This window comes from Oratosquilla oratoria, chromosome 42, assembly GCF_046742065.1.
Source record: "Oratosquilla oratoria isolate Oo_2021 chromosome 42, ASM4674206v1, whole genome shotgun sequence".
In the NCBI taxonomy this organism is placed as follows: Eukaryota; Metazoa; Arthropoda; class Malacostraca; order Stomatopoda; family Squillidae; genus Oratosquilla; species Oratosquilla oratoria.
The window spans coordinates 34,566,347-34,591,346 of NC_134818.1; the positions used below are offsets into that span (position 1 = coordinate 34,566,347).

The 25,000-nt window shown below is 47.2% G+C and overlaps 1 protein-coding gene across 1 annotated transcript in view; it reads left to right on the forward strand.

Annotated features, from left to right (window-relative positions):
* LOC143021691 (uncharacterized) overlaps positions 1-25,000 on the forward strand; it is a 60,900-nt gene that overhangs the window by 198 nt on the left and 35,702 nt on the right. The window lies entirely within an intron of this gene.

Consider the following 25,000-nt stretch of genomic DNA (forward strand, 5'->3'; position numbering starts at 1 on the left):
GTAACTCCAGGTGATTTATGGACATGCTGTGACCTCACACACGTAGACTCAATCACGTGTGTGTGTTTGTGTGTGTGTGTAACTAGTTGTAGTATACATGCAAAGAGTAGCTTTACAATATACCATACCTAGTCTCACTCATGTACAGTTCCAAATTAATTTATATCCTCGATTTCCAGTTATGGTTTTAGACTAAGTTGGAGCTATGCATGAATTTGAAGCTAGGTATGATAAAGAGGAAAGTAGGAGACGGGACCCTACGAGCGTTGTCCCTTGGTCTATATTAATAATATACCTAATAGTTGTATTCTAGAAATAACAGATAAGCGCAGTTTCCCAATAGTATCATCGCAAAGTTTGCTCAAATTTATGTAGAGTATACAACTTTTGATGAAATACAATATACTTATTTGTACTTCAATGTACCTGATATTTTTCAAGTACAAGTCTAAATTCAAGTATAATTGGACCTCAGCAGTGGCAGCCCTCGACGCTAACCACAGCACCAACAAGTTATGTGTGTGTGTGTGTGTGTGTGTGTGTGTGTGTGTGTGTGTGTGTTTACCTAGTTGTATTTTGCGGGAAGGGGAGCTACGCTCGTGTGTGTGTGTGTTTGTGTGTGTGTTTGTGTGTGTGTTTGTGTGTGTGTGTGTGTATGTGTGTGTGTGTGTGTGTGAATGATGAATAATTATAATAATAAGTTTATTGAGTTAACAGTACTGACAATGTGCAATTTGTGTTAATATTAGAACTAGTGTCATGAGTGTGTGTATGTTGCTTCTTTGTCTCTAAGCTGGGCATTGGGCAGAGGACAGGGATAGCCCTTCATCTAGGAGCGAAGATGAAAGGGAAATAGGAGTGAGATGGTTGGAAGTTGGTGCGTGCCTTGGCTGTAAGAGGGAAGAAGCATATTGGTGTATAGATAGTGTGTGTGTGTGCTTGTAAGTTGATAAAGTAACGGAGAACCTTTAACTCCCTTATCTTATCTCTCTGTGAGTCCCAGGAGGGGTCTTTACTCGTCGAAAGTATTTCCTCTTGATAAGGAGAAACGACGACAGGCAGAAAAAAAAGGGGCCAGCAGTTGCGCTGTCAATTTCATGTTTATCTAAACGTGGCGAAGACTATTCAGTTTGCAATTCCCACACTTAACTAAATTAAAGTTTTCACGAAAAATATAAAGACATAAAGAATGGAGGAGAGTGCAAGGGATCATAAGGCCTACGCTAGGCAGTTCCATATCCCTTACCTCCTGTCATCCCCATCTTCTCTTACAACAAGCGATAATTTTACTGTCCACGACACAGTTACTACGTCTGTTCCATTCGACAACCACTGTTGGTAAACGAGTTCTTGTTTATTTCCTTCTTAAACCTAAGAAAGATGGGGAACTATAATTCAGTAAGAACGTGAGATTTATAATCCAAACTTCAGCATAAAAATGGAGGAAGTCTTTGCCTCGTTTCGGTCTTGATAAATGCCGATTTAACATGTTAAACAGAGGGTTAAATAGAAAAAAATGTTAAATGGACTATGGACTACCTAGGACACCACTCGTGGAAGAAAAGCCTATAGGGAAATAAAATAATACTTTTATGTAAAAGGGGATATTGCCACTGAACAATTTTAAACAGGTTATCACACTGGACTATTTTTCCTCCAACATCCTACCTCCAACCTCCATTTGAATAACTAGAATATGATTTGCCTTACAGAAATCTAGACTTCTTTAAGAACGTTTCAAGAGTATGTCTAACATTCGTATAGGCTTACAATATCTAAGTTCATCATTCTGCCTTGCTGTATACCAAGGAAAGATAATTTGATATTTGAAAATTTGAAAATACAAATGTTGTAACCGAAGTCGTTTTTATTCCAACGAACTCTCAACGGTCAGTGCTGGTAAAGCCCGTGGAAGCCCAATGTGATAACCCCACAAGGGGTATCTATTAGGGCTTGTATCGTGGCTCTGGAGACATATATAAAGTGACTGGTCTCGCTCACCTGTCTCCCTTTATAGATTTCCCTGTGGCCCACAGGGATTGATTTCATGGAATGGACATCTGGTCTTGGCATGCGCACACGAGTGCGGTCTTCCTCAACTGAATGTAATTGCCTGGCGGCGGCCGGAATGAAGATGCAATTCGTAAGCCGAAGAAAAAAAGGTTGAGTTAATTAAGGTCTTACGAAATACAAATAACGTTGGAATTTCCTAAAAGGAAAAAGAAAGAAAAAGAAAGAAAGAGAAAGAAAGAAAATAAATATATTACAAAGGATTGCAAAGGGGGAGCATACAGACAGGAGACCTTTTGGTCCATACCTAGGTCGGATGCGAAACAAAATCATAAAAATAATAAATTAATAAATAAAAACTATAATAATGTAAATAACAAATAAAATACATAAACAAATGCATAGGTATAGTTAAATAATAAACAAACAGGTAAATAGTAAATAATAATAAATTTACATATAACTAATGATAAATGAAAATCAGACAAATTATAAAACAAAAACAGATATAAAATAAATCATAATCATTACAGCACCTTGCTTAGGTGTTTATCTAAATGATTCTTAAAGCTTAGAACTGAACTACATTGCACTACCTGTGCAGGAAGTTTATTCCATTCATTAACTACACGGTTGGCAAAGTTGTTTCTACCTACTTCCAAATTGAATCTATTTCCGGACAGTTTGAGACCATTACTTCTTGTCAGATTATCATTCAATGTGAAAATTTTGTCACTTTTGATGTTGTCAATTCCCTCTGAAATCTTAAAGACCTGTATCAAGTCACCTCCGAGTCTACGCCTTTTTAGCGAAAAGAGATTCATATGTTTTAGCCGATTTTCGTATGATTTTTTTTTTTCAGAAACCACCGGGAAGTTGAAAAAAAAAACGGATCCCGAACGTTTTCGTCTATTTAAGACATCTTCAAAGGTACAATATATAAGTAGACGAAAACGTTCGGTATTCGTTTTTTTTTTCAATTTCCCGGTGGTTTCTGCAAAAAATAGTTTATCACGTGTGTTTAGTGATTGCGCGCGCGCGCGCACACACACACACACACACACACACACACACACATACACACACACGCATACACACACACACATACACACACACACACACACATACACACACACACACACACACACACACACTCACACACACACACACACACACACACACTATATATATATATATATATATATATATATATATATATATATATCAGTAGAAGAGAGGAAACTTGGAAGAATGAATTGTGTAGACCCTTCCATACAGGGTGACCCTTTTCATTTTTTATTAGCTGCCGCCAGGTGATTTTATTTCTGTAATACCACCGCCGCACCTTTCCATTGGTGTGGGGCGTGGGGGTGGGATGGGCGTGGGGAGGTAAATTTTGCCATTATTGTATTCTCATGGACAAGCTCTTTCTTCCTTCGGTCTTGACTTAGATAAGAATGAGATTGTAAATCAGACCATTCTCTCTTTATTATTAGGAGTCCCTAGGATTCAGAAATCTAGATTAATGGGAATCCCTAAAATTCGCAGATGTCTTCAGTACTGGGAAGAGAAATCACCTTTTCATAATCGTACGTGAATTTTTCTATATTTCGGAAGTATCTAGTTCCAAATATTGAGTGGGTTTCCGAATTCCAGAGATGATTGTCATGGGACTCCGCGCGCACCTGAATCATTCACAGCAGAGAGGCGCGTCTCGGAATTGGTCACAAGACCAGTTGGAATTGGCAGGCAGTCGGCGAGGTTTTGCTTTATTTTGGGGCGATAGCAGCGTTGAAAGATAAGTGCTATCTCGCTGGGAGGATTCCTATTGGCCCCTTCGCTATCCCACGTGCGGACTTTGTATTATTAACCTCCCATCCCCCCGCCACCCACCCACCCAGGGTGTAAGCATTGGGAGTATCTCATAGGCTGCTCTCCTCCCTCTCCTCCTCCTCCTCCTCCTCCCCACCCCGCTTCTCTTCCTCTTCCTATCCTCCTCCTATCTTTCTCCTCCTCCTTCCTCCTCCTCCTTCCTCCTCCTCCTTCCTCCTCCTCCTTCCTCCTCCTCTTCCCCCTCCTCCTCCTCCCCTCCTCCTCCTCCCCTCCTCCTCCTCCTCTTCCTCCTCCTCCCTCCTCCTCCTCTTCCTCCTCCTCCTCCCCTCCTCCTCCTCCTCTTCCTCCTCCTCCTCCTCCTCCTACTCCTCCTCCTCCTCCTCCTCCCCGCCTCTCTCTCCTCCTTCTCCCGCTGCCTCCTCCTCCTCCTTCTCCTTCTCATTCCCATACTCTCCCATTTCCTCCTATCTCTTATCCTTCCCTACTCCCCATTTTCCTTCTCCTCTTCCTCCTCCTCTTCCTATCCCCCCTTTTAATCTTCCTCCTCTGATTCCCTTCCTCCTCCTCCTCCTCCTCCTATTCCTCCTCCCCCATCCCCTCGTCCGTATCTTCTGACTCATGCGAATGACGTCATTCTTGCCTGGAAAAGAACATAAGAACATAAGAATGAGAGTGCAAGAGACCATAAGGCCTACACTAGGCAGTTCCATGTCCATTACCACATGTCATCCCCATCCATAAAAGTGGAGTATATATTTCCAATTCCACGTCTGTGTTCTTTTGCGAGCGAGCGCGCGCGCACACACACAAACACACACAGCACACGCACACACACACACACACACGCATGCACGCACGCACACACACACACGCATGCACGCACACACACACACACGCACACACACGCACACACACACACACACACACACACACACACACACACACACACATACACACACACACACACACACTGCGTTTGTGAGAAAGGAGCCGTGTGGCGTTGACCCAGTCGGTGGACGTGTGAAGGAACGAATCATTGAACGTGTATGTGAACGTGAGCACTATCAGACTGTGCAGATTCCATTCTTTTTATCCTTTTTACAGCAGGTATCCGCCAAAGTAGTAGATGACCTTTACCTTCACGTCCCCTTTGTAATTATATAACTGTATACATTGTGTGTGTGTGTGTGTGTGTGTGTGTGTGAGGCGCCTTGCACATAGATTGGGTAATCCGAGCTGTGAAGTCTCATCAGATTGTTGTCGATCACGAGTCCAGCAAGTGATTCAAGGTCATGGTGAGTCTTACACACACACACACACACACACACACACACACACACACACACACACACACACACACACACACACACACGGACGCCCTTTATATAGAAACGGTGTATATATATATATATATATATATATATATATATATATATATATATATATTATATATATATATATATATCGCCCCCCATAAGTCAGACGCTGGGAGCTACCTCTCTCACTGCTCGGCGAGATCGGCCATTATTGACTCTGAATGTAAACACACCCGCTACTGACCTCCTACTGTTTCGAAGAAATTATATAGAAGATACAGCGAGCTACTGTCTTCCAGCCTTAGCTGAGCACAACAGTAAGCATCAGACGTCAGTCTTGTGGTATAAGTAGTTTTAAGGGATATAGGACTTAGTATTTGTCATAAGAAAATCCTATCCTTGGCCAAAATCCCCGTGTCCAGTGCTCCGTCCGTGTGCACATGCGCACTACGAGGATTATTACGTGTCTTAACGTCATACCCACGTCACTGCACCCCCACTAACACCAATTACCTATATTCTGCCATATTGCTGAGGCATCATGGCTTAATCTGGACCGGCAACCTTCACCAATATTTATGCCGACCTATGCATCAGTGACGACGAGGACATCACTGAGCAACATTGGCCTTCATTACCAATGCACGTGCAACATATTGGCACCACACCATAACAGCCACTGCTCCCTGCTACCCAACTCGCCACCGCCACCACCACCACCACCAAACGATCTGCGGACCAGACTTCGAACACGAACAAATCCTATTCTCCAGCTTTTAAGTCATTCAGGCACGACGAGAACTCCCAACCCACGCCTTCCGATAACCCTTCTCACTTTCACCCTCATCCTCTCCACAGTTCACCCTCTTTGTTGCTAATACTTCCCCTGCTTTCGCCCTGAGAACTGCTTATGTGAAACTTATCTTCCGTGAGAACCCGATCGCGGATACGAAACTTCGCTGGCTTGCTGAAATTACCAAGTCATTTAGGCTCGATCCGGAGTTAGCTGAGGTGAAACTGTCTGCTGTCACCTCTCGGTGTGTGTATATTTCACGTAGGCGTACCGAGATCATTGAGAGTGCCACGAAGGATAATTTCTTATTTAAGCTCGATGTTCAGGACTAGGTCGGTAGACCACGCAAATTCCCCACGTATCTTGTCACCCGCTACCCTGTCGGCGTTGACCCGTCCCAAGCAAGAAACTATCTGGGTGTTTACTGCGTTCGCCGCTTCTACCAACACGGGATACCCATCAACCGCCTTGTTATCGTTTGGAGTTACCCCTAACCACCGCCTACAGAACAACTTTACCTTTCTTTCTTGCCTACCACCGTGTGAGTTCAGAAGGGATGTCGGATATATATCTCAGTATTGCTCTGTTACCATTGATAAGTATGGCTGGTGTGCAGGTACTTACCCCTCCCGCACTTGCCCACATCGCACCCCCTCTGAGCCCACTAACACTAATGAAGCTTCTACAGCCGACCAGCTTCCCACTCCCACTTAAAATTATCCATGTGGAAATGCCCCCGCTGTCACGAACCCGGGGTAAATGTATGGCATGGATGTACGAAGCGCGCTCAGGTGGCCACCTCCCAGACTACATTTGCACCACCACGTCGGTCGCACCCAAGAGCCGTCCCACCGCAGGCACACTCAAATCTGCCTGACTCACCGCAAGTAATAGCCCTCCACGAGGCCGTTGCCAACCTAACGGCACGTTGCACAGCAATTACAACACGCTTTGACGCACAACAAGCATCCGCTGAGCGCACCCGAGCCACTCTTGTTGAATCCCACCAAGTCATCATCACGACTGTCACCACCTTCTCCAAGAAACTGTAGGCCCTCACAGGCAGGTTCAAGAGGCTCAGCAACCAAATACCTATCAAGCCACAACGACACATGCCTTAGAGCGGCACCACCTCCACATCATCGTCTCTACCAGCCACATGTAAACCCAAAGACTGACTTCGCTTACGAGATGAAATTTCACATCACTTGAAATGCATGTGGCATCAACAATTATCCGAAAATTACTTCCCTCAAGACCTATTTAGGCTGTCACCAACCATAAGTTGTATGTATCCAAGAAGCTTTTGTTGGCCGCTCTCAGGCTACGTCTCGTATGTCCATTATATCAGGAATGGCCTTTTAAATTACATTCACTCTTCCATCCCCCATCAACTCCTGCGCTGCTCCATCCATGATGACATTCCAATTGTTTGAGATATCCATAGGTAATTGGAAGAGGAGACTCTGCAATGTTTCCTCTGCTCCAGGAAAAATCAATCTCTACCCTCTCCCCACCCATGTCTCACGGTGTGATCTATATGGGGAACTTCAACACCCGGCACCCTGCCCTAGGAGATTTCTTCCTCTCCCCGAACCGTAGTTGGCTGTCTTTCTCGAGTACATCCACCGCCATCGCCTCACTCATGGGGAACTTCAACACCCGGCACCCTGCCCTAGGAGATGTCTCCCTCCTCGAGTACATCCACCGCCACCGCCTCAATCACTGGCCCACTGGGGGTGCCACACGCTCCAGAAGAGGCACGCTCGACCACATCATCACATCTGGTCTAGCAGCGACACACGTTAAGTGCTTTCCCAAACAGAATCTTCTCTGACCACATCGCACTTGGACTCCTGGACTCCCTACCAAGTGGGCATTCTCCTTTTCACACTCGCCTCCGCATCTCCACTCCTCCGAAGCACTGCCCCAATTACACCTCTTACATCTCCACTCTTCTACCAACATTTGATCTCCAGTCACCTGAGAACCTGCACTCTTCCCTCGTTGCTTGAACACATGATTTTTACACTCGTTACGTCACAAGGCCACTTATCGGAAGATGCCGAGAGACGCCTGGACGTTGGACCGATGCATCCTTCAAGCGGAACAGAAGGCTGAGAGAGATGGTCTCGTCTTTTAAAAGCAGCCAACACCTGTTAATCTCCTCCAGTACCAGATATCCAGAGATGACCTCGTTACCCTATAGCAGTGTGCCTATACCGTGTCGTGGAAGAAATATAGCGACAGCATCAACCACCAGACTAGCGTTGGTTCCATGTGGCACCCGATAAATAAAGTCATCTCGCCCCCATTCAAGAGACACTTACCACCCACAAGAATATCCGCATCCTGCGTCTAATGGCTGTATTATTACGGCCAGATGAGGATAGCGACGTGCCCATCACTGAGGACGAACTGCGTCGTGCTCTTGTCACTATACAAACTGCGACAACCACGTGGCGTGGAGCACATATTGTCTTGTCCACACGACTAGATCTGACGCGCCTATGACAGTGCAACCCTGCTTGACCCAACCTAACCTAAGCCAGTGCAATTATGTAATTATGCACCACGTGCGACTACCCACGCGGTATATATATCGGCTCCTGACCTCATGTACAATCAGCTCAGTTTTACCTTTTAATTAAAGGAGACGAACTCACCAAAACTCTCTCTTCTCATAGTGCCATCGCTACATCACAAGCAAAACAACAGCTCCCGTGGATGATGGCATCACCTATCAAGTCCTCCGCGTGCTCCTTAAAGTCCCTGGTAATCCCTTGCTGCAACTCTACAATCTTTGCTTTAGCAAGGAATATGTACCCTGTCCCTGGACACCTAGTACCATTGTGCCCATCCCCAAACCTGCCACAGACAAGTTCATGCCTATTTCACTCACCTCCTGTTTCCGTAAACTCCTCGAACGTATATTTCTTACTCGCTTCATGTTTCGACGACAGGACAAGCTATCACCTCAACTGTATGGTTTATTACCACAGAGAAGCACACACCATTGCCTGATGGACCTATATGCCCGCCTCTTCGGTACCAGTTTGGTAGCATTTCTTGACCTCAGGTAGATTATTCTCGACCAACTCGTAGAATTTGGCGTCCAAGGTAACCTCCTGAGGTGGATCCGTGGCTGTCTCTGAAATAGGATTTCACGTGTACTATTCCACGGAACGTGCAATACCTCCAGGGAATTCGAACTTGGTACTCCATAGGGTGGGGTCTTGAGTACATTCGTCTTTAACGTCCTGATGCATCACCTGCTATCCCTTCTCCCCGACACTCCCGGCACAACTGTCACCTGCTACGCTGACGGTATCTGTGTGTACTCCACCTCTGCTGCCTACTTACAGCGCCTCCTTCACTCCTACGAGTCGACATCCGCCTGTGGCTTCACCCTTTCCCCAGAAAAGAGTCGAGTATTCTCTCCAAGGGGCCCCGGAACATTGCCAGTGTTCACTGCAGAACGCAGTGTCATCCCGCCCTGCGCACAGTACCTGTATCTAGGAGCGCCAGTTCACATCACTCCAGCCATACCTGCTCGGCAGTGCATCCATCCCATAATCCAATATCTCCTCCACCGGCTAGAACTGCGCTTTATCACCTTTATATGGCTCACCAACAATGCCTCTGGACTATCCATCCCCTTGGCAAGAACCATCTATGTTTCCTTCATTCAGTCAGTCATAGACAATCTCTCCAGCCCTTTGTCAACTCTCCAAGACCTCCTTGGTGCCTTTAGAAATATTTCAGAACAGAATGTTGTGGTACATTCTTGGATGCCCCACCTCCACCAAAGCAGTAAACATACAGACCAAACTTAATCTTCTTTCAGTTATTGAAAGAATACACGCTAACCTCTACTTCAGCGTTAAGTGCCTCTACTCACCCCATCTAGCCCCGCACTATTCCCATCTCTTAAGAGCTTCATTTCACCCCTCCGCACCCCGCCCTCCGCTACGTCTCGGCGTCCACACCCTCGTTAATACAGTGTGCTCCACCCTGCAGCGCCTTCACATCGAATTCCTTATAGCCGAGTTGACCACGCACTGCTTCCATGGAATATTCCACAGCCTCATGTCACCTTCGCCCCAACTTCAAAAATAGACCCACCGCTCCTCCAGAAACAATTAGCCCTGGAACACATCACCTCCGTACCTGCCGCGCACCATCTCCGTGTAGACGGGCCATTACAGCGAGACGGTAGCGCGGGCTACGCCGTCTGCTCAATGGATGTGGAGCCACCTGAGGGAGGCTGGGTTGTGTGGTGTAGTGCTTTAAAGTGCTGTAGCATTTGATAATAGCAGGGCGCCGTAGTGTTGTGCCGTGCCACGACCAGCAGCGATGCTTCCAGTACAAGAACTATTACGGCCGACAAGGTCTTATTCACATGTGTATTAGGCGTGGTATCGTCTCGCTCTGTGTAGCGAGTGACCAAGCCCAGTCTATAACTGTCATACTGTGAGCATATAGCGCTCCATGTACGCATAAGCCACAATAAAGGCGTCTCAGTTGTCCCCCTACATGTTTCAATCACCCGTTGCAAGCAAACATAACATGGCGCAGTGAGTAGGATCGATGCAGTTGCTTGCAATTTGCAACAGTGAAACGTGAGACGATACGCGAATCGGTGGCGCGTACGTGTACGGCGCACACGTGAAACAAGCACTGACGGAACTAGACAAATAGGCAACAGTGCACGTGCTGGACCGTGAATGCAGTGCCGGCAGCAGTATACAGGCTGGACCGTGAAATGCCGTGCGATAGTGTGACGCGCCTTCGTGGACACATAATGTTACGAGCAAAGTGGCCTTTCATCCCACCGCTTCGCCCTACCCGCCGCGAACGCAACCCCGTACGGAGCTCAGCTGACTCACGCAGGCCACGCCCACCCAGCCTAAAAACTGGTACAACGCCTCTGTTCCCTCAGTGCAATTACGTCACTGCAGTAGGTAGCGACCAACTGCCGCTCACACGAGGCATTGATGATGACAGTCTCGGACGTCAAGTAGGACCCGCACGCATGCGCCGTGTCGGCATGCCAAAGGGTTCCCCGCCAGACGCACGCACCTCCCCTTCAGCGCCCCCGCCCCTTTTCCCGGGAAGACTGGCAACTCCCGCCCCGGTGCCTGGCGGCCCTGATCGCCCCTCCGCCACCTGTCGGCATACGCATCCGTATGCTGTCCGACGCAGTTGCGGACATCACGGTGATAAGCACTCGGCACCTGGGCAGGTTGGAGGTATCGAGAGCCCACAGCCGCTGCTCTCGGTGCCGATGTACGTGGCCGATATATCTCACATGCCCCCCACAACGGGACGCTTCCGGTCGATCGCCCTCCGCCATCTGTCGGCATATGCATCCGTATGTTGCCTGACACGGGTGCAGACATCACGATGATAGGCATTCGACACCTAGGTATGTTGGGGATATCCATAGCCTACTTACAGCCGCCGCTCTCGGCGCCGACGTACATGACCGACATATCTCGCATGGCTCCCACAACGAGACGCTTCCGGGCTACCTTGACGATCGGAGACAGTGACTGCAACGCCGCCATACGGGTTCACGAGGAGGTTCAAACACCCTTCCTCTCCTTCGGCTAGGCCATGGTCTCACCCGACTTCCCAAAACCTGTCCTGGCTGTGACATACGTGAACAGGTGCGCCAAGCTACGAGTAACATTACCTGTTGACAGCTCACCGGCCGCCGCTCGCGACTACTTCCTACTGTAATTTAGGAACGTGCTGGTCTCCAAGGATGACCCCCGTACCGCCCCCTAGGAAAGTTGGTGGGTCTCTCCCACCCCATAAGAGAGAACCCACCTGGAAGCCGACGCGACGCCTCTCGCCGCCTACGTGCCCAGGCCGATACCGTTTGCATTTCAGGTTCAAGTAAGGGAAGAACTTGACTCAGTGGTGCAGCAGGGTATCATCACATCTGTCGTAAGGCGAGCTCTGTCGCCGCCACCCTTGCTGGCGACCTTCGACTCCGCCCTGGTAGTGGTACTGCAGACGTATTGCGCCTCTACAGCATCGGGCACACCCTCCAAGACCACGGTCAGGGACCTTTACGCCTCGTCCAGTGAGGCTCGCGGTTTCTGACGGACGCCGAAACCCGATACACCACTATCACTGGAGATGCTTGCTGTCACTTGGGCCGCATCCAAATGCAAACCATATCTGTTTGGATTGTCCCACTTCACGTAGATGAAGGACCATCGTCCGCTCATCCCCATCCTCACGTCAGGAGTGTCGTTACCGGCAACGCAGGCGCTTCGCGGGGACGACCCGTCACCCGACGCCGATAGGACGCTCTAAAGACTCCGGGCCACGGCACGGATAAACCCTGCCAACGGCCGCCTGCTTACCTGCGTGTCCTCCGGGTGTCCTTCCGACCGCCTCGCCCTATCCAACTCCGTCAACCGTATTGGAAGTTCCGGGTCGCCCTCTCCACCGACGGGGAACTGGCGCTGTGCGACCAGCTCATCGTCGTCCCCACCGCCCTATGGGAGCACCCACCAGCCTCCGAAGATGCCGCCCCCGTCGCGTCCCATCCCTCGGTGTAGGAACTCCCGTCCTCATGCGCGGATCCCCCCAACTCAGCCCCCGTTGCTCGCCTCGTCTCGCGAATAGGCATACCTCTCGCAATGGTCATGCGAGCACGGTGGGTGGGTGGGTGGGTGGGTGGAGGTGTGGTGTAGTGCTTTATGGTGCACTAGCATAGGATACTAGCAGGGCGCTGTAGTGTTGTGCCGTGCCACGACCAGCAGCGACGCTTCCAGTACAAGGACTGTTTGTTACGGTCGACAAGACCTCATTCATATGTGTATTAGGCGTGGTATCGTCTCGCTCTGCGTAGTAAGCGGCGTTGCCCAGTCTGTAACAGTCTGTCATACTGTGAGCACATAGCGCTCCATGTACGAATAAACCACAATGAAGGCGTCAATCGCCCCCCTCCCCACCATGTTTCAATCACCTTTTGCAAGCAAAACATAACAGGTTGGTCGCAGGTTACCCAGCTCATCCAACTCTACGTACTGCGAATTACAGGCACTTCTGCTGGCTGTTAACCTACTCTGTCAGCGGCGACCAAATGGCGTGGTAATGTGTGACTCCCAGTCCGCCCTACAGGTCATCTCGTCTTCACAATCCATACACCGCCCCCTCATCCATCACATTTTACAACAGCGAGTCACAGCTCAAGAACACTCTCTCACCATAAGCTTTCTATGGATTCCCTCCTACGTTGGAATCGCTGCCACTGAAAAGAAATATCTCATCGCCAAAAATGCCTGTAAACTGCCACTGCCCGACGATGCCACACACCCCACCTCTGCTACAAGAAGATCATACACTCTACCGTTCTTCTAACCACCCTCCACCGCATGAATGCAGAGCGCCTACAAAGAGTATCAATTTAACACTACGACCACTTCCGTCTCTCTCTCCCGAGGTATCGCAAGCACGGAGTCCTTCGCAGACACAATATTGTGTAACTGCACGGCTTCGCCTGGATTACAGACCGCTGTGGCAAATCTCTGTGGCGGGGGACGTACCACATTACTCCACCTGTAAACTATGCGACCGTTCCAACCCTAACAGTCTCCACCACTACTGCCTCGAATGTCCCACAGTAAGAGACCTATTGCCCCAAAGCCAAGACTTAATACGTACGTGTCACTTTCTCCTAACTGACAATAATCTAGACACTGTCCTAATTCGATACCCACTCTTTGGTGGATGCTAAAGCTACCTCACCTTGATTACAAATATATTTCCCCTTACAGAATGTAATGGAACTGACCAGTGTGGGTCTTCTGGTCTCTCTTGCAGTCTCATTTCTTCTTACGTTCTTATTATTGCCGTACAGCTTCACTGTACGTAGTAATGTGACCTGCGCGCTACGCGTACTATATATAAATAAAAAGTACCTACTGTAGGTTACTAGGTTTGTCACTCTATGAGCGTACTAAACTTATATAAACAATCACTGCTCGGCAGGGCTTAGCAGCGACTCCTGTAGGAGTGTGTCAAAGGTCACACGGCATATTGTCGTAATATACACCCACGTCTGCCTTCGCCCCCACACATCTCACCCACGCCCACATTCTCCCACGTGTCTCTTTCTTCATTGTGACGTCATCATAGATCCGGGCACACAACGCTTCGTCGTTGTCGACTTCTTTTCCATCATGTTTCCTTGATTTTTTTTGTTAGGAGTCTTGATAAATATCTCAGTATATATAGAAATTACACACACACACACACACACACACACACGCGCGCACACACACACACACACACACATATACGTATATGTATACATATGTATATATATGTATATGTATATATATGTATATATATATAATTTATATATATATATATATATATATAATATAATATATGTATATAATATGTGTGCATTTACCTAATCGAATTCACCTAATTGTAGTATACAGGAAAGGAGCAACGCTCATGAGTGCTGCCTCCTACTCTCCAATTCCTTATGCTACCTAGCTTCATATTCATGTGTGCGTGTGCAAGGCTAAGGAGATGCCGAAAGGCCAGCAGGGTGAAAGCGAGACGGAATACTCCGGGGTCCGACCGGAGGCAATTCGAATTTCCAGTCTGGGGGATGAGGCTGGACGTCGCTCTTGCAGGGCTGCAAGTGACGCCGTGGTTTCCCCTTGACGACGGGACTTGGCTGCAGAATCGGGCGGGAACAGGTGGGAAAGTTATGAAGGAGAAGAAGCAGGAGGAGGAGGAGGGGTGGAGGGGGAGGAGAAGGTGGAGGGGGAGGAGAGGGAGGAGGGGGAGGAGAAGGAGGAAGAGGAAAAGAGGAAGGGGGAGGGGGAGGAGAGGTGGGAAGAGGGAAGTGGAAGGAAGTGGAGGGAGTAGGGAACGGCAGGAGGGTGAGGGCTGGATGGTTATGGAATAGGGGGGGAAGAAGGAAAATTATACGGAGGGAGCTAAATGGAACAGGGAAAGGGGAGCGGAGGTGGGGGTTAGGGGACGAGGTGGGTAGATAGAGTAGGGAGAATGGAGAGGGAAGGGGTTAAATGAAATGGGAGAGGAGAGGAAAAGAGAATAGAAATTGAGAGAGAGGTGAGGGAAGAGAAGAGGGAGATGGAAGAGAAGAACACGGGTAGTGGTGGGTGGAATGTTTATGGGGAGTGAGGCTATGAAGGGAGGAGGAGGAGGAGGAGGGTCATCTCGATGAATCTTCCTGCTGAATAAAATCATCTGTTGCCAGCCAGAGTGAACGACGTAAAACTGAGTAAAAGGGTTCTTGCACGCAGACTTTAACAATTTGATTCAGTCGAGGGAGGTCACCAAAGGGCACGGGGGGAGGGGGGAGGGGGAGCTTGAAGGGGATCCAAGAAGACTCACTAAGTCAGTGGTTCTCAACCAGGGGGAAATTTCCCCCAGGGGGGAAATTTGGATGTTTCAGGGAAGGAAATTCTAGTCTGGAATTAAAATTCTGGAAATTATCAGAAAATAATTAGAAAATACACTCAAACCTCGAATTTCCGTACAAATAGAGACCGAGACAAGTTGGAAGTGGAGGTGGATCTTCGATGTGCGCTCTCCATAACTTCTCCAGACATTGAAGGACTCGTGATAGTCAAACAATGCCAGAGGTCACACTAAAATGCTGTGTTAGTGTTAGTGTTCTTATTCAATACAATTTAATGTTAGCTGTGTTAGTGCATTTGAAAAATAAAATAGTAAATAGTCTCAGTGTGTTTTAACTGTTCTTTCTCTCATACACATGAAGGGGGAAATCTGGATGGTTGAATTGGGTGCAGGGGGAAATGACAGAAAATAGGTTGGGAACCACTGCACTAAGTGAAAATGAGAAAGAGAGGGGGAAGTGAGAGAGAAATAGAGAGAGAAAGAGAGAGAGGGGGGGAAGCGAGAGAGAAATAGAGAGAGAGAGAGAGAGCATAAGAACATAAGAATGAAGGAGACTGCAAGAGACCATAAGGCCTACACTAGGCAGCTCCGTATCCATCACCTGTCATCCCCATCCATAAAGTTGTCTAATCGTTTCTTAAAACAACTGATAGTTTCAGCGCTTACTACATGGTTACTAAGTTTATTCCATTCGTCGACCACCCTATTAGTAAACCAATTCTTGCCTATTTCCTTTTTAAATCTAAATTTGTCCAGTTTATAACCATTACTGCGAGTCCTGCCCTGTTGTTTTAATATGATGACCTTGTTTGCATCACCCTTGTTAAAGCCTTTGATCCACTTGAACACCTCTATTAGATCACCCTGCACTCTGCGTCTTTCCAGAGTGTAAGTTAAGGTGCCTAAGCCTCTCTTCGTAAGGCAAATTTCTGAGTCCATGTATCATTTTGGTCATTCTTCTCTGTACTGATTCTAGTGAATTGATGTCTATTCTGTAGGACGGAGACCAAAACTGTACCGCATAGTCAAGGATGGGTCTAACTATCGCTAGATAGAGTTTAATAATTACCTCTGCACTTCTATTCGTTACCGTCCTAGCAATGAAACCTAATGCTCTGTTAGCTTTATTCCTGGCGCTAATGCACTGTTTCCTGGTTTTAAGGTCCGGACTCACTAGAACTCCCAAGTCTCTCTCGCACTCAGTTTTCTCTAAAAGCGTGTTATCTAAGCTGTATCTATTTTCGGGGTTGTGTAGCCCTACGTTTAATACGCTACACTTAGAGATATTGAAGTTCATTTGCCATTTCACCGACCATGTGAACAATTTGTTAAGATCATCCTGCAGAATCTCTGCGTCGTCTCCTGACCTAATTAGGCGTCCTATTTTAGTGTCGTCCGCAAACTTACTAACATCACTATTTATCCCGTCGTCTAAGTCGTTTATGTACATAATGAACAACAAGGGACCCAAAGAACAACAAGGGACCCAAGAACAACAAGGGACCCAATAGAAAGAGAAAGAGACATTGATAAACAAAGAGTGTGAGAGAAAGAGAGAGGGAGGCAGAGGGGAGAGAGAGAGAAACAGCGATAGAGAGACTGAGAGAGAAAGACAGGGAAAGAAAGACAGACAAACAGAGAGAGAGGGATATATAGATAGATAGATAGATAGAGAGAGAGAGAGATGGGGGGCGGGAGATGTTGTTGAGGAGAGATGAGACAGCGCGAGTGCTGGCGCCATTTGGGGAGGTTATTGAATAATTGGCGCCCCCGATGGAGCCAACGTGTAGGAAGTCCTCCCGTTGCTGAGGGACGCCGGCCTTAGCAGGACGGAGAGACTGACCGTCCGTAGGCGTTTCGTGACATTCGTCGTTTATTCCGGCTGGCGCCAGGAGGTTTTATTCACCAGACGGAAGCCTCTCCTGCTCTGACGTTGGAGTGCCACGGGGGGATGAACGAAATCGCCCGCCGGCTGACGGGATGACGTCAGAGTTGTCACCCGCTTTGCCCCCAAGCAACGGTATTGAGTGAGCAGGCTAGACTTCACATTCTTTATTTTGGCTGTCGCCAGACGGTTGTATTAAACTGAGGGGGAATGGGCGAGGAATCCCGGATTAACTCGATGATGCACGCTACAGACTTTGTTGTAGCTGTCGCCAAACTATTTTAATCAACAATACGCGGGAGGGTGGTGGGTAGGGGGCTGAAAGACCCCGGCAGTGTAGTTCCGTTACATAAAATCATATCAATGAAGGGGACTGCAAGAGACCATAAGGCCTACACTAAGCAGTTCCATGTCCATTACCACCTATCATCCCCATCAATAAAATTATCTAACCTTTTAAACCAATAGGTAGTTTCAGCGCTCACTACTACATGGTTACTAAGTCTATTCCATTCTTTAACTGGATTGGGCACCCCCTCCCTCCTAAACTGGATTAAATCTTTTGGTGAATATGGAGGGTAACTGAGACGGTTTGTTAATCTCTTGCGTTCATTGTCAGGTTAGCTCTCGGTCGTCTGACATATTGCGGCTCAGCTTAATCAATGTTTTTATAGATTGTGAAACATTTAATTACATTAGTACAACATGTTTGTGCTTGTAAGTATATACGTGTGTGCTTATATGTACATATGTTCATATGTGTGTATGTATGTGTGTATGTATTCTTGTATGTATGAATGAATGAATGAATCATTGGACAAAATCGTTGCCAAGTGTCGCCTTCCCTGTGACATTAACCACCGCGGTGACGTCATATCGACGCAACGCCTCCGCCCCGTGACGTCAGACGAGTCTCACGTGGCAGGAATGACGTCATACCTGTAGGACTTCATCCTCCATCTACGCTAGAAACAAAAAATCTCTCCCCCCCTCCCCCCCCTCTCTCTCTCTCTCTCTCTCTCTCTCTCTCTCTCTCTCTCTCTCTCTCTCACTCTCTCCTTCCTCCCTCCCTCCCTCTCTCACTCTCTCGCTCTCTCACTCTCTCACGAAGCCTTTGGTTCTATTCCAATGACTGACAATTGGAGAAGGTCAAGTAGCCTGGATGCCCGAGCACTGAGGGTGAAGGTGACTTACTTCTTGCCTGTCTTCATCCCGTTAGGTCTGTTACAACTTCGTGTTGTTAAGCCGACGCCAGGCGATTTCATTAAGCTCAGTGTTGACGTCGAAGGGGCGAAAAGCTGTTTTAAGAGATGTTATAATCTTATGGATGGGGATAACAGGTGGTAAGGGACATGGAACTGCCTAGCGTAGCCCATATGGTCTCTTGCAGTCTCCCCCATGTTCTTAGGTTCTTATGATTGATCCGTCGCAAGCCTTTAATCAACGTCGAGAGGTGACCCAAAGGTGAATGAAATCGCGTGGGGGCATCCAAAATGAGGGGGACATGTCACCTACTCACAGAAGACCTCAAGGTGGAGTCTACAGGTGTGCAGGTTGCACGAAGAGGCGACCGCGACCTCCCGGCAGGTGTCGTCTGTTCTTGGGTTGCACCCGCTCCTACACAAGGTCAACCTCACCTTCTTTCATTGTAGACAGATCGTCACCCTCTTCGCCTTCGAAGGGGAGGGTGGAGGGGTGTCGCGAGGCGGAATAAAATCGCCAGGCGGCAGCCCTGATAGAGGAAAAGGTACCGAAGGGTATGGAAAGCACCAGCGATAGAGGGTCTAGCCTCTCTGCTAGCGAGAGGAAAAGGATCACTTGCGACGGAAGGGGGTGGAGTCTATTATGACACTCATGGTAGGGAATGCGCGCGCGCGCACACACACACACACACACACACACACACACACACACACACACACACACACACACACACACACACACACACACACACACACACACACACACACACACACACACACACACACACACACACACACACAGTTATTATTAGGTCAAATAAGGTAATAAACACACATATACACACACATGCACACACATACACACATATACACACACACACAACTTGTGGAGCAGTTGGTAGAATTCCTGGCTGCCACTATGGCGGTACGGATTCGAATCCCGCCCAGGGCTGAAATAATTTGAGTATCGCTGCGCTGCGGGTTGTTACTCCAACTCTCGTGGGCGAGGAGTTGGGTGTGTGTGCGTGTGTAAGGTCACAGCATTACCCATAGATCGGTCATATATGAGCTCTGAGCTCTCTTCTGAGAGGGAAATAGCTGTCGATCACGAGTCCAACACGTGATCCAAGACCATGGTGAATCACACGTTCGTAATCGTATGGATTCCCATTTTCTTATCCCGTTGACCACATCCTCATCCTCCTCATCCTCCTCATCCTCCTCTTCCTCCTCCTCTTCTTCGTCCTCCTCCTCCTACTCTTACTCCTCTTCGTCCTCCTCCTCGTCTTCCTCCTCCTCCTCGTCTTCCTCCTCCTCCTCGTCCTCCTTCTCTCGTCCTCCTCCTCCTCCTCACTCTTGTCTTCCTCTTCACCCTTGTCTTCCTCCTCACCCATGTCTTCCTCCTCACCCATGCCCTCCTCCTCACTTCTTACCCTTGTCCTCCTCCTCACCCTTGTCCTCCTCTTCAACCTTGTCCTCCCCTCCTGCTCCCCCTTCTCTTTCCCCTCCCTCTTCTCCTCCCCTCCCTCACCTCCTCCTCCTCCCCTTCCTCCTTCTCCTCCTCCTCTTCACCCCTCTCCACCTCCCCCTCTTCCCTCTTCTGCTCCACCTCCTCCTCTCCTTCCTCCTCCTCCTCCTCCTCCACCCTCTCCTTTTACGTGGATGAGGTTTACCCTGATGACGAGAGATGGTGGCATCAGGGTGGCGATGGAGGTCCCCATAGATAAATAAAATCGCCTAATAGCAGTCGGAGTAGGATGCAATGAAAATGAACAGACAAAAACAAAATCCATCATATCATTCGCGCTTATCTTTTCAACTCTTTCCTGGTCGACAAAAAATCTGCATATATATCTCCAAATTTTCCTTCGCCCCATCTTAGCCTCGATTTTGTGGTCAAGCTCCTTACATATAAATAGAATATATATTTTCATAATTGGTGATACATATATATATACAGGTATATATATATATACATATATTTCCTGGATTTTCTTTTTATGGGGGAGGGGGAAGGGAAAGGGGGGAGAGGGAAGGGATATGATAGAAACATATTGTCGTAGGGCCGCCGAGGATAGGCCTACCCCAATCCCTGGAACCATTTTAGAAAAAAAAAAAAAAAAAGAGAGAGAGAGAGAGAGAGAGAGAGAGAGAGAGAGAGAGGCAGAAGGAATCTTTCGTAGTGTGAGTGGGGAGTTTTTTTTTTCTTTTCTTTTTTTCCCAGGGGTGGGGTTTGTCCACGGGTTAGTCCTGACCAGTGCGCCCTCGGGGCTTTCCAAGGATTGCCTCTCTGAGTTTATTGCGCCAACAGCATGAGAGGGGTTTGGGGGTGGTTGGCAAAGGGATATTAAACCTCACATTACGCCCCCATCGCCATATCTGCGCAACTTTTTATTTTTCAATTTTGTCCTGGATTTAAGTGTCATCGGCCAGTCTGGGGACAACACTTAACGACGCATACTCCCCCTATCAGGAGGCTAGAACGATGCCCCTTACAGAAGACATTGTAGCTTGGATTTTCATGAACCAAGCCCTTGGTTCAACTCGCTGACAGCTGTGTTCGAACTGCCATCACCTCAACATCCACCACGTTAACCAGGAATCTAATAGACCATGCACTTGGTCCAACTCGCTGGCGGCAGAGTTCGAACCGCCTTCACCTCGACTTCTGCCGCAAGTAGCGACGCCCTAACTTGCTCGGGCAGCAAGCTGGTTAGGTTTACTGAGGACGAAGATGTTAGCGGAACGTGAAGTTTCTGATGCATTTGTCCGCTGGGGAAAATAGAGAGTGAGAGGGAATATGAGGACATTATCTGATGGGAAGCCGGATAAGGGCTACACCCTTCACAAGAACGCGCTTATCTGCCTTCTTTGATAGGACAAGAACGGAAGTCCTCGTAGTGTCCACACTGGTATGATTTTCCTTTTTTATTTTATTTTTTTATTTGATATTATTTTCTAATCTGACTCTTCTCTTCCGTTTAGATTTAGATTTAGATTTGTTTTTAGGATGCAATAATGTTACAAGTAGTGTAAGCTGTTTTCCTTGTTTTTGTGTTCACGTTTTAGGACGGACTTATTCGTATATATTCTGTGTACCCATATCTGTTTTAAGCCTATTTTACCGATCTAATCAAGTGGGCCCTGCGAGGAAGTCTTTGAGGTCCCCCAGGCCTTAACTTGTATTAGAAAAAAAAAAAAAATCGTATTTTCTTTCATTGTTTAGTATATCAAGCATTTAATGATTTTTAGCTAAGACTGGCATACTACACAAAAATAAAACATCAATTTCGAACTTTCGTAGAGTAGGGTCTCCGCTATCCATGTTCTAATTAGGCCACGCAATTCCTAGCACCGGAAAAAAGGGTTGGTAGCCCTGGTCACGGATTGGGTCGGACGGGTTGGCGCCCTTGCATACAGACTTCGGATGACGTCGACGCTTCCGTTGGTCGACATTTACAAACAACACGTGTAAACGATTTGTTTTAAATCCTGCTTGGAGGGACCACCCTCTCCCCGACGCCCTGCCAGCTGACCGCCAGTGAAGTGCAGCTGCAGGGACTCACCCTGTACCTCTCTTTCATTTTATTTGTTTATTTCAATGTTATTTATTTTAATTTCTAATTTATTTTTCGTTTTGCCCTTTTGTGGTCCTCCGGTTGCGGCAACTACAGGGGAATTCCTTTGGCCCTCTTCCCCTTATTTTCATTTGTTTGTTTATGTATTTATTCGCTGATTTATTCATTTACCTATTTACTTATATATTCATTTTATGTGATTATATATGTCGGTTAATTCATTTGTATATATTTTTTATTTTCTATTGGTTATTTTTTTATTAATTCCGTTTAGTTTTTTATATATTTAACTTATTGATTTGTTTGTTTAATGAATTTAATTGTTTATTAATCTATCAGTTTTTTTGTTAGTTTGTTATATTATTCATTTATTTATTTATTTATTCAATTTATGTCGCATCTCCGTCAGTGCAGCTTCCTGGAATTTCCCAATAGCGGACGCTCCAAGTTCGTATTGAGGTGGCGGCACACTAGGCTAGCATGCTACCTGCTTTTGCTACCTCGTTTAAGTAGAAACGACTTCGGTTGCAATATTCTAGGCTTCGTAAGAACATCTCAGCATTGTGTCTGACATTCGTATTTTAGGTTAAACTTTTCTCAGTCCGTCATTCAACTTCTTTATGACGCAAGAGTACTTTTGGAGATTAGAAAAAAAGGTTGTAACCGAAGTCGTTTTCTACTCTAAGAAAGTAGCAAAAACAAGTAGTATGCTAACGAGAAAATCCTTGCATGCTTTGCCATCTTCATCACGGGTGCCGTCAGGTGATTTTATTCAACGTCTTTCCACTTCCACAGTGGAGACCTGACGGACGAAGTCCCCTCCTCCTCCTCCTCCTCCTCCTCCTCCTCCTCCTCCTCCTCCTGTTCCTCCTGCTCTTCCTCCTCCGCCTGCTTTTCCATTTCCTCTTCCTCCTTTTCTTCCTCCTCTTACTCCACCTTCTCCTCCTCCCCCTACTCTTCGATTTCCTCTTCCTCCTCCTCCATTTCCTCTTCCGCCTTTTCTTCCTCCTACTCCGCCTTCTCCTCCTCCTTCTCCTCCTCCTCTTCCTCCTCCTCTTCCTCCTCCTCTTCCTCTCTTCCACCCTCCTCCACCTCTCCCTCCTCCACACTCCTTCTTCCTTCTCCTGCCCCACACGTTCACCTGCCGGTGCCTGCTGATGCATCTTCCCCGCGCCCTTCGTCAGCGCCGCCGCCGCCGCCCCTAGCGCTCGTCTTCTAATCTCTTCCAGCGATAGTAGGGTCGTGAGTTGCGAATATACTTACTCCCCCCCCACTCTTACTTCAACTGTCCCCACTTTCCCCCTCTCCCCTCCCCCCTATATTTTTAGGACATTCTCTCTTCTCGGGAGAGAAAATATCGTTCGGGCAGGTACGAATTGAGAGAGATAATAAAGGAGAGAGAGAGGCGCGCATGTGTCTGTATTCATGCACATACAATACCATTTCTCCCACCTGTCTTCTCACACACACACACACACACACACACACACACACACACACACACACACACACACACACACACACACACACACACACAAAATGTAATGATTTTTATGCTAATATACGTAAATGACACTGTTTTGAATTTGTAACAACATGCGAGCAAGAGATATCTCAACTAGCAAGCCTTTGCTCCGCCACCCCATTGTGTCCCAAGAACAAATTGCTCCTCTCTGTCAAGGCATTGTCTGTGTCGCTCTGACACAGGATGAGGGTTCCCCGCAAGACCGTGTAAACGTCCTGCCGGGAACAATAACAATAGCTATAGCATCAACAACAGTGGCAACAACAGCAACATCAACAACAGCATCAACAACAGCAGCAACAACGACAACAGCAGCAACAGGAACAGCAACAGCAGCAACAGGAGTAGCAACAACAGCAGCAACAGGAGCAGCAACAACAGCAGCAACAGCGACAACAGGAACAGTAACAACAACAGCAGCAACAACGGTAACAGCAGCAGCAACAACAGCAGCAACACCAACATCAGTAACTACAGAAGCAACAGCAACAAGAGCAACAACAATAACACCAGCAACACCAACAGCAGCATTAGGAGCATCATTGCACAAGTGTGTAACGTTCTTCGAGTCCGCCTGAAGGACGGCAGATTATGCCACGACAGTTTGGCAGCGTTTCGTCGGTTTCGACGTCTTGGTGTTGTTGTTTGGCAATGATTCTGAGAATCGGTGGCGGAAGAATGACAGAGAGAATGATGTTCAAGATTTATAATCGTAAAAGAGAAAAAGTCACGATACATTAAACTCAGTATTATGTAATAGTGTAGGAGGAGGAGAAGAAGAACAAGAACAAGAACAAGACGGACGATGACGACGTCAACAACGACAACGACAACAGCCGGAGACCCAAATGACACCCTAACTCGGGAGAGGCGGCAAAATATCATTGCTGTTTCATATTACTTTCAATCCTATCATTGTTGTCCATACTTTCATTATCATTATTCTTGTTATTATTCTTATAGTTATTATTGCCAGTACCCATTATTGCTGCTGTTATTGTTATTAGTATCATTATTGCATTATCTGGATCAATTGTAGAATTTCCCCACCCTCACTGATCAACTGTAGAATCTCCACCCCAGCTACACTCAATTCTATAATTCCCCAGCACACATTGATCAACAATAGAATCCGCACCCCCTACTAACAGAGGTTAAAGTAAGTAAAGTTCGGTTATGTATCATGAGCCAAAATCAACTGTAAAATATCTACTCCAGCAACACACAACTGTACAATCTCCATTCCCAAGCACGGGTGTGTGTTGAGGAAGGGGCGGTTCTACAATTGATTTTAGGAATGAATTGAAATGCACCTCTTCATTGCATTACATGCGACGAAAGGCGTGCCTAAGAGGACCATGCAACCGTCACTAACATAGTGATCTATTGCAGGCGCTTTTTTTTTTTCTTTCTTTCTAATAAGACAGCA